The 13,780-nt window shown below is 40.4% G+C and overlaps 1 long non-coding RNA gene across 1 annotated transcript; it reads left to right on the top strand.

The window, feature by feature from the left end:
- Positions 1-3,346: 3,346 nt before the first annotated feature.
- Positions 3,347-5,855, top strand: LOC126721143 (uncharacterized). Its single transcript, XR_007653847.1, has 3 exons — positions 3,347-3,864; positions 4,044-4,130; positions 5,767-5,855. It is a non-coding gene; the product is annotated as an uncharacterized LOC126721143 (long non-coding RNA).
- Positions 5,856-13,780: the final 7,925 nt, after the last annotated feature.

Below are 13,780 nucleotides of genomic sequence, written 5' to 3' on the forward strand. Positions count from 1 at the left end.
ATAAGTGAATGTTTTAGGTGAGGGTGGAATGTAACGATTATGGCCTTGGAACTTGGTTCCAACTCAGGTGAATTTGCTCGGTAGTGATGCTCCCCGAGCATCCTATGGTACGCCCGGACAAGGTTTCACTGATTGTTCGGGAAGTTTTATGCCGAGCATAGTTCAGGAACTGAGGCCCAAAACTCGTATTTTTTTAAGGCAGTTTCAAGAAGAGCTTAAGGCGATGGGGCCGTGCTATTGGGCCTGAGCCCAGGGCCTATCTGGGTCTTGGGACCTCGGTGCCGTACAATATATATATACAAGATTAAAATGACAGTTAAACATTACAAGTGCATACAAACTAGATAAGAACATGTAGGTAAATAAAAGTTTACACTTGTTGGAACCATAAATTTGAAATGAAAAGAAAGAGTTACAGAAACATTCAAGCTTCAAGAGCATCAGCAAAATGTGACCAACTAACCATGCAAGAGGATGGCCCTTAACAGAAAATTTTTAGGCCTTCTACATTCCTATTCTAAACTTATTTTCGTAAGTAAATAAGATTATATTTTTTAACATTATTCTTTCTTTTGTGCATTTCCTAACTCCTTTCAATCTCTACATTGGTTGCCACCAAACATTCGTAGGCCACAAGACCATTTTTATATTCTTCCAAGTGCAGAAATTAGCTGCCAAAAGCAATTTTCAATCATATTTTAGATATCAACCTGTACGCAGATCAAATATTTAATTTTTCTAACAAGTAAACGTGATCAAATCCAAAGTTCTATTGGCCACCAAAGTTCCTCCATTAATCTTTCATGTACTCTGACTAAAATAAAGATGATTTTCATAGTAAATTTCATGGTAGTTTCCACTAAAGGAAACCACTATATTCAGTATTCCAATTCAGATTATTGAGTAATTTGGTTTTACTCAAATAAACCATACAGCTTGATGTTAGTTAGTTTTTTTTTTTTTTTTTTTTTTTTTTTTTTTTTTTTTAAAGGTAAAACAAATAAATAACAGCTTGATGTTAGTCCAAAGACACAAGTTTGTACAACCTAATTTTAGTACCCCAAATAAAGTCACTAAACCCAATTAAAAGCCCAAATTATCCAAATATACACCCACAGACCCACTAACAACTAAACCCATGCAAGGAACCAACAACAAGCTCTCTCTTCTTCTTTTTCCCACTTTTCTTCCTTTTCTGTGTACAATGCGCACTTGCTCAAACACACAAGCATATTCCCATAACATATTTTTGTGATTTTAAAAATCCCAACTATTGAACAAGAATCCAACATATTTTTGGACAGTCATCTTTAGTTTAGTTACTAAATCCAAGAACAAGGATCCAAATTCAGAAATCACAAACAAAACCCAAGATCCAAAAGCCAAAATCAAAAACAAATTCAGCCATTAATACCCCCATATAGCAACCACCACAATTGAAGAAGCCCAAAAAGGAAATCACCAAGGCATATTCAGCTACTAAATTTAACAACCCAGAAAGCAACCCATCACAACAAATTCAATTCAGCCACTAATTCCCAAAACCCAAACAAAAACACAAAAGACAAAGTTCAGCCACTAAACTGAGCTACAAAAACCCAAAATTTCAAGAACCCAAAACAGAAAAGAACTCAAATTTACAATAACCCATCACACAAATCCAAAAAAAGCATAAAGAAAAAAAAAGAAAAAGAGAACCCAGAACCTGAAAAGAGAGAGTACGAATGGCGGGCTACAAACGGTGGGCTACGAACGGCTTGAGAGTGAGTGAGTGAGTGAGTGAGTGACTTTGAGAGTGAGTTTGAGAGGGCGGAGTTTGAGAGTGAGTTTGAGGGAGTGAGTTTGAAAGGGTTCATGTTTAGGTGTTTGAACTTTGAGGATTTTGTAATGAGCCGTTTGAAAGTGCTGTGGATTTGTGTTTTAATGGTGGGCAAAGTTCGAGTCTTATAAACTCGATTTTACATGGCTCCACGTGAAAAATTTGTCCACGTAAGGGTATTACCAAAACAACGAACTCGAGCTTTAGAAACTCGAGTTCTAATTAAATCTCGAGTTTTAAAAACTCGAGATGCTAGTTTCACACATACTTTCAAAACCGGGCAACTAACGAAATTGTTAGAAATCCTTTGTTATTTGGAAAGGGTGTCCTCAAAAAGACTACTGTACGAGACGTTTTAAATATTATATTAAAGTAGCAAAAGTAATTTTTGGTTTGTTAAAATAATTTTTTTTTGCAATAGCGGATAATCTTAAGAAACAATATTATTATTATTATTATTTTGTCATCATTAGTAGATGATTGCATCTTAATGTATTAAGAAACAATGATTTTGTATATTTATCTTAATTGATAGTTTGTTAATATTGTATAAATACCTATTTGGTTTTTTTTTTCTTATACTTCGCCCCCTAACTTGAAATCCTAGATCCGTACCTGTATAACAATATTTTGAAAAAGAGTCTCCTCCTCTGCCTTTCCTTCAATTGCTTTTCGTTATTACCAATTATATATTTATATCTATTAAAAAAGGGGCCAGCATTTAGTATTGTATTATCTAACTATAATATCCGGCATTTCCTCTACTCTGTCTTTAGCATTCCCAATTACAGTGTCTATCTTACTTTGCAATACTTTTAGACTTCTTAGTTCCAACTGTTATACCCATAAACTCTAATAAATACGTGTTATTCCATTGTTGGATTGGCTAACTCTAATTTCACTTTTCTTATTTCTATTTTTTCCTACTCTTTCACTTTCTTGTCACTTTTCATTCCTCAAATTTGTGATTCTCGCAATTCCCTAAGTAGAGCATCACTTGAGATAATCTGGCTTTGATTCTTCTTTATTACATTTGCTATAATGTTTTAGTTGTTACTGCTCTCAAACTACACGATTTGGTTTTGATTCTGTAAAGCATCCATTAGCATATAACAATGACAAGTGTTTTCATTCCATTTGTTGAAAAGCTGTAGTACGAAGTAAATGCATTTATTTAAATTATTATTTTGTGGCCATTTATTTTAAATTTGTCTAATCAGTTTTCTTTACTATTCCTCTTTAGTTAAGAAAAAGAGGAATAGCTTTTTGAAGATAAAAGATAGATATATTATTGGAGTAAAGTATAACAAGAGTATCCCTGGGGGAACCGGATCCTCTCCATTTCCCTTTGAAATGGAGAGGCTCCAGTTCACGGTGGGGATTGAGTCCAAAATGATCCACGCTCAAAAATTGGACACATCATTTAAAATGTGTCCACCACACTTAACTGGAGTTCAATTGACTTAACTGGGGTTTAACTCAACCGGACAAAAAAAACTTGAGTTAAACTCTTAACTCTCATCAGCCGTTCAAACTCTCTCTCTCTCAAATTTCAAAGTTCAAACTCTCTCAACCTCCACCTCTAGCATACTCAACTCAAACCCATCAGCAAAAACAAAGAAAAAACCTTAGCTCACCAGAGATCCCGACACCCATACACGCATCCTTTTTTAACCCAGATCAGAGAGAGAGTAAGGGTTGGGGTTTGGAGAGAATTGGGTGTAGAGAGAGACATTGATGCTTTTCAGACCCAAATCAGAGAAGGTTAGGGTTTGGGTTTGGAGAAAATCGGGAAAGAGAGAAGTTGATGATCTTTCAGGTTTGATCTATGGAGGGAAAGAGATTTTGGTCGAAGGAGAGAAAAAGCCACCATCGGAGGTGGTGGTTGCGGTGAGCCAGCCTTGCCGATTTGGTTCAGACCCAAATCAGAGAAGGTTAGGGTTTGGGTTTGGGGAAAATTGGGAAAGAGAGAAGTTGATGCTCAATCTCCATGGCTATCGCTAGCAGCCACCGTGTTCCGCTCCACCAATTCCGGCGTGGTTCCAGTAAAGTTCCTCTATCTCCCTCTTTGATTTTTCCTTCTTTTAATTTTCTCAACAAAAAAAAAAAAAGATTTTTTAATTTTTAGTATTGTATTAGGATTTCGTTTTCTTTTGATAAAGAAATTGAATTCCCTGTTGTACTTGTGAAAAATATAATGTGGAATTTGTGTTATTGGATACAGATTGTTCTTGGCTGAGCTTCATCTTGCAACCACCCTACTGCAGGCAGCGGTGCATATAGACGGTGTTTACACCATTGGTGGCCGCTGGTACCCTTCTTTTTCTCTTTATTTTCTCTTCTCTTTTTATTTGCTTTTTAGATATGATCGAAACCCCCATTTTGTTTCAGTTTTTATTAATGACTAGGTTTCCTTTTGCATAAAACAATGGAGGTTTTTGGGTACAGCCAAATGTGTTGTGATTGAAGGGAAAGTGGCCTACTTGTAGTTGTTGTGTGTTGTTGTCTTTGACATCAGTAAAGTAATTGTGTTGCTTGGTATATGCTAAAAAAATCATTATGAAATTTCTCTTTTTGTCCTAATTTTTCTTAGGTACCTGTTATTTTCCTAAATTGCAGATGGGTATTTTACGTGTTGTAGTTCATTTTAAAGGTATAAAATGTGGCTCTTGATAGGCTAACTTGAGGGGAAAATTTTTGCTTGCTTGAATTGTTACCAATCATACTTAACAAGTTTAGCCCAAATTTTAAGTAGTCAATTTAGATTTTTATATGTTAAGGCTTCCCTCAAACATTCTGGGTTTTTGGTTCAAAAGAATGTTTGAAAATTTGGTGACGTGTTTTTTTCTTTTAATAAATCTTCAAATATTTCTAGATGAACTTTAATTCTTGGGCATTTCAATGTTATACAGATATGTTACTGATTTATGAACTCTAATTATAATTGGGCATTTCTAAGTTATACAAATATGGTACTGATCTATACAATAAAGTAGAAATTGCATTTAAATTTAGGCACAATTGAGCTTATGAACAAGAGTTTGTTTTATGAATTTTCCCCATTTATTGTGGCCAAAGCTTAAATGGATTAATAGCTATATGTCTCTTGTTTTCTTGTTAACAGAATCTATATGTATAAATGGTGGTTTACCTACTTGTTTTCCTTTTAAATAAACAAGCATATATCTTTTGTCATTTTTCACCATGAGAGGACTAAATCCCAAACTTTTGCGAAGTTTTGCTTTGCTGATTTAAAGTTGTTATATATTCATCATAATCTTTAAGTTGATGAATGCGTTTTACCATTGTCAAACTAATTCATGAATTTTTCTAATTCATGTTTCATGTTTTTCTTGATTAGCTATAAACTGAAAATTACTTCAAATAATGATATTTTTAAATTGCTTAATAGTGAGCGAGTATTTGCTCTAGCAGACCTTTGAAATGAATTCCTCAAAAGTTAGGAATTTTTTTTTTGTCCAAATTGGAGTATTTCTTGATCTGTTTTTTTTTTTTTTTTTTTCATGTGTATGACAGTATGATGAGTTTAAGTGTTTATAGTCTAGTTGCTTGTGCAGACTGTGAGCAAAGTAACATTAAGACTAAACATGCCTTTGCAGGTATGGTTTTCTTTTTTGGAACTGTCATAAATACTGAATTGTTCAAGGTTGATGCATTGTTTCTTTTTTATTCTACTCGTGATGGGTGCATTGTTCTTTTAAATGTCAATGTCAAGTTTGCCTTGTAAAAGTGCAATGTTGGCATGCTTTGACTTGAAATGCTACTATTTGCTAATCTTGGTCCCATATTCTGTTTAGGGTAAAAATTATGGACAATATGGACAAAGTGATGGGTGCATTGTTCTTTTTTCTTACATATGATTAATGATGCCATATACAAACAATAGTGAAAAACAAGTAACAATAATTTTGTGTATCATGGTGCAGGGCTTCGAGTAACAATTGATTGCAAGCCAAAAAATGGACACTTAAAGACAAGAGGGGTAGGGAAACTCGATGAAGAAGGAAAGTTCAAAGTATCTATTCATCGTAAGATTGTAAAAGATGGCAAACTGAATGAAGAATGCTATGCACAGCTTCACAGTGCATCAGCTGCACCATGCCCTGCACATAATGGCCTAGAGTCTTCAAAAGTAGTATTGTGACAGTTGTTATTGTAATTTTGATTGTAAGGATTGTGACAATTGTTATTGTAAGGATTGTAAGGATTGAATTTTGATTGTAAGGATTGTGACAATTGTTTTGTAATTTTGATTGTAAGGATTGTGACAATTGTTATTGTAATTTTGATTGTAAGGATTGTAAGGATTGAATTTTGATGGTAAGGATTGTGACAGTTGTTATTGTAAGGATTGAATTTTAATTGTAAGGATTGTGACAGGTGGAATGTGGATATTTACAGATATTTGTAAATAAAGACTGTGACAGTTGTGGGCTATTGATATTTGTAGATATTTTTAAGTAGGTGTAAGGGTATGCTGCACAGGTGGTGTGGGTAAAGCTGCTGTGTGTGTAAGGGTGTGTAGGGGACTCTGCATGTGGGTGTGCACAGGTGGTGTGGGTATAGCTGCTGCGTGTGTGCCTGCTTGTGTGCCTGCATGTGGGTGTGTGGGAGTGTACAGTCTAGATAAATTGTACTGCCATTATGGGTTGTTAGTTGGTTGGGCCATGGTGTGTAGTTAGTTGGTTATGTGGAGTGCTTATAAGGAGAGGAAAAGGATAGTAAAACTCATGCAGATAAGGATTGTAAACTCATGCAAAAGAAAAATTGACACACCAATTAACATGCATAGAGCTCAAAACTTGTCTTATTTATCACCTGCTAGTAACCATATAAATCTTGATCTCTGTCTCCAAAATAGCCCATCCTGGAATAAAAGGGAATTGATCTCATCCTTCACTTTCTGTATTTGAGTTAAATTGGCTGCATCATTCAAAGCTGTGAGGGCCTCATGTTTTGCTTGTTTATCATCAATCTTAATTAGATTTTGAATTTCCCAGTGTTCGGCTCCAGCCCACCAAAGCCATCCTACAACATCTTATTTTGGAGAATAACCATAACATATTGCTGCCCATTGGAGTTTCTGTATTCCATGCCTGCTAAATGATATTTTCACCCTAATTAGAAAAATTTTAAACAAATGGCCACAAAATAATAATTTATATACTCTTTCTCAAAAAAAAAAAAAAATAATAATCCTCTTTGAAAGGTTATCTAAAAAGTTTGCTTCTTAAAAAAAATAATAATAATAAAATAAAAATAAAAATAAAAATAAGCTAAAATACATAAATTGGTTGTTGCGTTTATTGTTGTAATTCTACAAATTCAAAATGTCATTTTCAAATTACTTCCAAGGGGCACAATGGATTTGGGACCTGGAATTTTATAAGGAGAGTTCATGAAACAAAAGGAGTAGAAAAGCTCCTAAGAAAAAGATAAAGAAATAATTAGAATGTCAAATATAAGAACGAAATATACATGTATACCTAATAAAATAAAATAATAATCAATAGGCATGTCGTGAAATTTTAAGAGTCTAATTAATTATGTAGGGTCACAATTTCGGGCCCAGGCCCAATAGGTGTGGGATTCTGGTCCAAGGAGCCCAGAAACAATGAATTTGTAAAGAGTAAGCTATAAAACTAGGCCTTAACGAAGTGTACACTGGCTAAAGTTGGGCTATACAACAATTAATAGTAAGCAAATCCTCTTATTGCCCATAGATTCTCAGTCTGAGGAGATGAGATGAATGTATACGGGTCCCTGTTCAAAAACTATAGTTATTTTTCCTGTTCTTCTATTCTACCTCCCTTTTTCTTCATTTTCTCCTTGTGAGGACTCCTTCTCTTATATAGTCTTCTTGAAGCCATCAAGACCTTACACTTGTTGATTATCTGAACCCTCACTTAAGTGTTTGTCCCATCAGACATCCCCTCCATCTTTCTGTGAGTTGTGGTAGCCAAGGCAGCACTGTTCATAGGTCTTCTCTACATCAATGCGGCCAGAAAAGTAGTTGCAATGCATTTAATGTGGCAGCTGCAGCCTCTCCTTGGATATCTTACGTTTCCTTCTTTGCCGCGGGTCTATGGGACTCGTCCTTGTTACTAATGTCCGTTGTGGCGGGTCCTCCTAGTAGGCAGAGTGCATGTTTGAGCTATATTCGTCACGTTCGAGGAGACATTTCTCCTCAGACCGCCCTTTAAACATCTTTAGGCCCACGAGAACTGGGCTGGGAGCCTTTTGGCGCCCACGTCTTCTCTTCAGATATGGTTAATCTTCCCGTATGGGGCCCAAGGCCCATTGTATGATTTTTGGCCTTTGCCCCTACAATAGCCCCTCAAAATTCCGGTTTTTCCCTCTTATTCGAGGAGAAAATGTGGGATTTTGATATTTATTGGATAAATTATCACAATTCTTTGATTCACGCGTGTAGGGGTACAATCTCACATGACTCATTATTGCTACTGGCGTTTCGTAGCCCACGAGGCGCCATTAATTGCACCAGGCAGCTCTATGTTCCCTTGCATCCAATGGTGGGGCGCTTAATCAACAGTGGATGCTCCTCCAATTCTTTGGGAGGGAGTAATCCCGTTTATTTTTTCCTTGCTATATAAGGCTTTCTGAGGGAGATTACTTCCCTTTTTTAGAAAAGACACTCAAGCGTTCCAGAGTACTTCAGCACTTTCTCTCACAAAACACTCAAAAGTCCATAGCCATTTCTGTAAGGATTCCCGGCGGATCCTTTGAAAGCTCAGAAGATTTAGAATTCGCGCTTCCCGTAAGTGTTCATTTCCCCCTATTCCCTAACTCTCCTTCATTGTTGTTCTCCTCGACTTCCTTTCATTAGCAAACCCTTTCCCGTGCCACCTAGGGTTAATAGGATGGGTAAGTTTCAGAACCTAGTAGATTCTCCCACCGGCATGGAAGGTTTTAGGGCCAAATACCGTATCTCGCAAGGAATGGGTCTAGAATATTGCTCCTCGGACCAAATCCTAACCAAGAGAGAAACGGGGCAGGTCGTCATTCCTATGATCGCTTTCATAGAAGGAGGAATGACGATTCCCATGGGGAGGATAACTAGGGATTACTTGCGCGGCCATAGGTTGGCCCCCCACCAGTGCACCGCTAACATGTTCCGGATTCTAGGGTGCGTAGACGCTCTAAACGAACAGATGAACATCGGCCTCTTATGGCACAATATAGTTCACTTGTACGAGTGTCATTGCCTTAATGAGTCGTATTACCTGAAATCCAAGTCCAATGAGGTGAGGCTGATATCTTGCCTTCCAAAGTCTAACAAAGGCTTGAAGGACAATTATTTGATAGTTTTCGGAGCATGGCACGATGGTCTTCGCTGCCCATTTAAGGCGGGAGCACTAGGTGGGGCACTCTAGGATCAAGTCCCACAGCGGGGATCTTAGTTTTGAGTTTACCTTACACTTGTTTTGGTCTCGGTTTTGATTATTTGCCTTCTCGGACTGACATAAATTTCCCTTTGGATATTTTGCAGACAAAGCACACACTACTCCGAGAATAAGTTTGGTCAACGTCCAAGCTCTCAACTACCTCCTACGGTCTGAGATCTTTGTGAACGAGGACGGGCAATTGCGCACTGCTCACCTCATCTTGGACTACGAGCCTCTCTCTCGTGCTTTTGTGGACGTGGGTTAGGCGATAAGGGCTGGGAGTCCCCGATTAGCCCGTATTGACGTTTCTAAGCCAGGCTTCCTTGCTCGGAGGGACCTACCCCCAGTCCAACCGCCCACTCAGCGCGTACTCCAAGAGGTAGCCATTCTGGGAGAGGGAATCGACTCCTCGTATTCGTCCCTTGAAGTTGAAATCGATCACTTCCGTTTCAATGAGGAGGGCGAGGTATCAACAAGGCTCGTAGAGCTTTCAGATTTCGGCTCGGATCTTGATCGCTTTTCGGCGGCTTACTCTCCTGGACTGGTAGTTGCTCGGATTGACACAAGCCAAGAAGTTGAAGAGGAGGGTATGGACTTGAAGCTGAGATCTGACCTGAGAGGGCTATTGTCCAATAGGAACAAGGGGCAATCTTCCAAGGATGCCCCTAAAGAATAGGTTTCAGCTAAACTTCCTCCTCCTCCTCCTTCCACTGACCCCGCGCTACAACCCATTCCTAACTTTAGGCGGAAAAGGCCAGTGGAAGAACTGGAGGAGGCTAAGGTCGGCCCCCAAAAGGCCAAACAACAGAAAAAAGGCAAGGAGCTCAAGGACAAGAGGACAAAGTCCATCGATAGTTGAGAGGTGGCTGCCATTACGAGGAGGCTACGCACTTGGTCTCCCTGCCTAAAGTTGGACGGCGCCCCCATCCCGTGGGATGCAACCCTTTGGGAGTCCCAGCGGGGGCAGGCATTTTACCTCGCCAAGGCCCTGAAACAGCCCTTCCTTTTGCCACGTGACATGGATGGGCTCCGAGCCACCAGGCAACCGAACCTCTTCATGTCATTGAAGAGAGACATTGCTATGGTAAAATGAAAACTCTCCCCTATTCAGGTTCATTATTCCGTGCTCTTCTATCTGTTGTTTCATTTTAATGATTCTTCCGTTATTCCTGTGCAGGTCACCCAACAAATCTTCATGGCCGAAAAGTGGGCGAAGAATTCTTGGGAGGAGGTGAACGCTGAAATTTAGTCCCGCCTCGCCGCAGAGAAGGCTGCGGGTGCCCTTAAGCTGGAAAAAGAGCGCTTAAGCGAGAAGATTAAAGAGGCATTCAAGGTCCGGGACAGTGATGAGGCGGGCCTTAAGACCACAATGAAGCAGGCCGAGGACATGCGCCAGCAGCTTCACTTATCAGAAATAAACCTTGCGATCGAGAAGCAAATGGTCTCGGACCTTAAGGCGCAGCTGCTACAGTCGAAGGAGGCGGCTCATTTGGCCAGGGAGGCGGCTGAGGCTACGGTGGCAGCCTCTTATGAGCGCGGGGTGAAGGACACCGAAGCTAGGTTGACCGAGGAGGTGGCTACGGTTTGCAGGGACTACGTCACCGAGTCCTAGGGGGTAGCCATGGACTGAGCGGCCGTTCCTGTGGACTCCGAACTTAGGAGGATCGAGAATATCTTCTTCCCCAAGGATATTCGTGAGATTCCTGGTTCGAATCCTCCTGAGGAGCTCCTTTCCGGCCCGATCACTGCTCCCAATTCCATCACTCCTGAAGGGAAAAGTGGGGACGAGGAGGCACAGCCACCAGCCAAAGATAAGTCACTAGAGGACGCCCTCACAATAAGAGACATTGTCGCGCAGGCCAAGGATGCCGAACCCAAACCTACAGCAGGAGGTGATCATCCCGAGTCTGAGGATCCTGCAAAGAGCTCAACCCAAGATAAAGTCTAAGGCATTAGTGTAGGGCTTGTCTTGTAGTTGTTTTGTTCTGTTTTCCGTTTCCTTAGTTTTTGCTAATGTTTGTAAGATGACACATCTTGGAGCTTAATGAATGATATGATTTCTTCTTTGAACTTTACTTTACTGCTTCCATTTTTGTCTTCATTGTGAATGAATTTCGACTGTGTTACTAGATTTCCGATGATAATCCATTATTCGCAGCTTAAGTAATACAGCTAAGTATGAATGAGAGAATAAGACTCTTCCCCCATGATTTTGCACCATTTTAAGTGATTAATTTCCCCCAAGCCTGGGGTCCGAGGAGCCACGCAGGACTTGGGTTCTGTTTAATACTTGGATAAAAACGCACAGTGATTAATTTCCCCCAAGCCTGTGGTCCGAGGAGTCATGCAGGACTTGGGTTCTGTTTAATACTTGGATAAAAATGCACAGTGATTAATTTCCCCCAAGCCTGTGGTCCGAGGAGCCACACAAGACTTGGGTTCTGTTCAATACTTGGATAAAGATGCGTAGTAGGTAACACAAAGGCTTTTGCAATTGAAGGGTATATCAAGAGTAGGAACTTTCATTAATAATAGTACCTTTTCAAGTTGTTTACATTCCAAGGACGTGGTACTACATGCCTATCCAAATCTTCCAAAAAGTAAGCCCCTATGCCGACCACCGAAGTGATTCGATATGGCCCTTCCCTATTTGGTCCAAGCTTTCCCCATGCTGGGTTTTTTACATTGCCCAAAACTTTTCTTAACACCAGGTCCCCAGGTGCTAGTGGCCTTAGCTTTACCTTGGTGTCATAACCTTGTTTAAGCTTGTGTTGGTAGTAGGCCAGCTAGACTACTACCCTTTCCCTTCTTTCCTCGATAAGGTCTAAACTCCTTTCCAGCAGCTCATTGTTGCCGTTAGGGCAAAATGAGCTAGTTTTTAGTGTCGGAAAGTTTGTTTCCAGTGGAATAACAGTCTCGGCCCCATAGGTCATCGAGAAAGAAGTCTCCCCTGTTGATTTACGGGGTGTGGTTCGATACGTCCACAGGACGTGTGACAGCTCTTCCACCCATCTTCCCTTTGCATCGTCTAGCCTCTTCTTCAGTCCGTTTACTATAACCTTGTTAACGGCTTGGACTTGCCCATTCCCCTGGGGGTAAGCCGGTGTGGAGTATCTATTGGCAATTCCCAATTCGCTACAGTATCTTCTGAAAACTTTACTATCGAATTAAAGGTCGTTTTCCGAGATTAGGGTATGAGGGACCCCGGACCTGGTGACAATACTTTTCCAGACAAACCTATTGGCATCCACATCTTTGATATTCGCAAGTGGTTTGGCCTCGACCTATTTAGTGAAATAATCAGCGCCAATGAGCAGATATCTCTTGTTTCCTGCCGCTTTTGGAAATGGTTTGACGATATCCAAGCCCCACTGTGCGAACGGCCAAGGGCTGAACAGCGGATTGAGGGTCCCTCCTAGTTGATGTATATTTAGGGTGAACCTCTGGCATTGGTCGCACTTCTTCATGTATTCATGCGCCTCTTTTTGCATGCTCGGCCACCAGTAACCTTGGGTTATGGCTCTATGGGATAAAGACCTGCCCCCCATATGGCTCCCACAAATTCCTTCATGCAATTCCTCTAGGATAAGCTCCCTGGCGTCAAGGTGTACGCATAACAAGTACGGTCCTAAGAATGAGCGCTTATACAGTTTCAAGTCCTCGGACAGCCAAAATCGTGAAGCTTTTCTTCTAATCTTGTCAGCCTCGCTATTCTCTTCGGGTAAGACGTCCTCCTTTAAAAACAGTATCAAAGGGTCCATCCAGCTAGGCCCCACTCTAACGCTGTGGACATGCATCAACTCGGCCTTCACCACCAAGGGCTTGTATAGATCTTCCACCAGTATAACCCGAGGTAAACATTAAGCCGAGGAGGTAGCCAGCGTGGCAAGAGAATCGGCATGGGTGTTTCCGCTTCTGGATACATACAGAAGGCTAAAAGAGTTAAAATGCGACCTTGAGCGTTTAGCTTAGACCAGGTACTCTTGCATTCTTTCATCCCTTGCCTCCAATTCACCATTCACCATTCACTTGACCTACAACAAGTCTTGAGTCTGAGAACATGTTTACGAACTTCCTGCCCAACTTCTGGACCATAGACATTCCTTCCAACAGGGCTTCATATTCTGCCTCATTATTCGTAGTCGAAAAACCTAACCTTAGCAATTTTTCAATGGTAATTCCTCGAGAGAAATCAAGACGAGTCCTACCCTAGAGCCCCTTTGATTTGCTACGCCGTCAACGTATGCCTTCCAAGAGGTAGACCCCTGCGGAGAGACTGTGCCAACCAATTTTTCGTCCATGCTCGACATTCCTCCCCCTTCTTCTAGTGAGGGCTCAGCAAACTCAGCCACCAGATTCGCAAGGATTTGGCCCTTCACGGCATTGCGAGGCATGTACTTGATGTCGAAGGCACCAAGAATGGTACCCCACTTAGCAATTCTCCCTGTGTAATTGGCATTTTGGAGTATAGATCTGAGCGGGAGTTGGGTTAAAATGACGATTGTGTGTGCCTGAAAATAGTGGGGGAGTTTCC

Source organism: Quercus robur, chromosome 4, assembly GCF_932294415.1.
Source record: "Quercus robur chromosome 4, dhQueRobu3.1, whole genome shotgun sequence".
Taxonomy (NCBI): Eukaryota; Viridiplantae; Streptophyta; class Magnoliopsida; order Fagales; family Fagaceae; genus Quercus; species Quercus robur.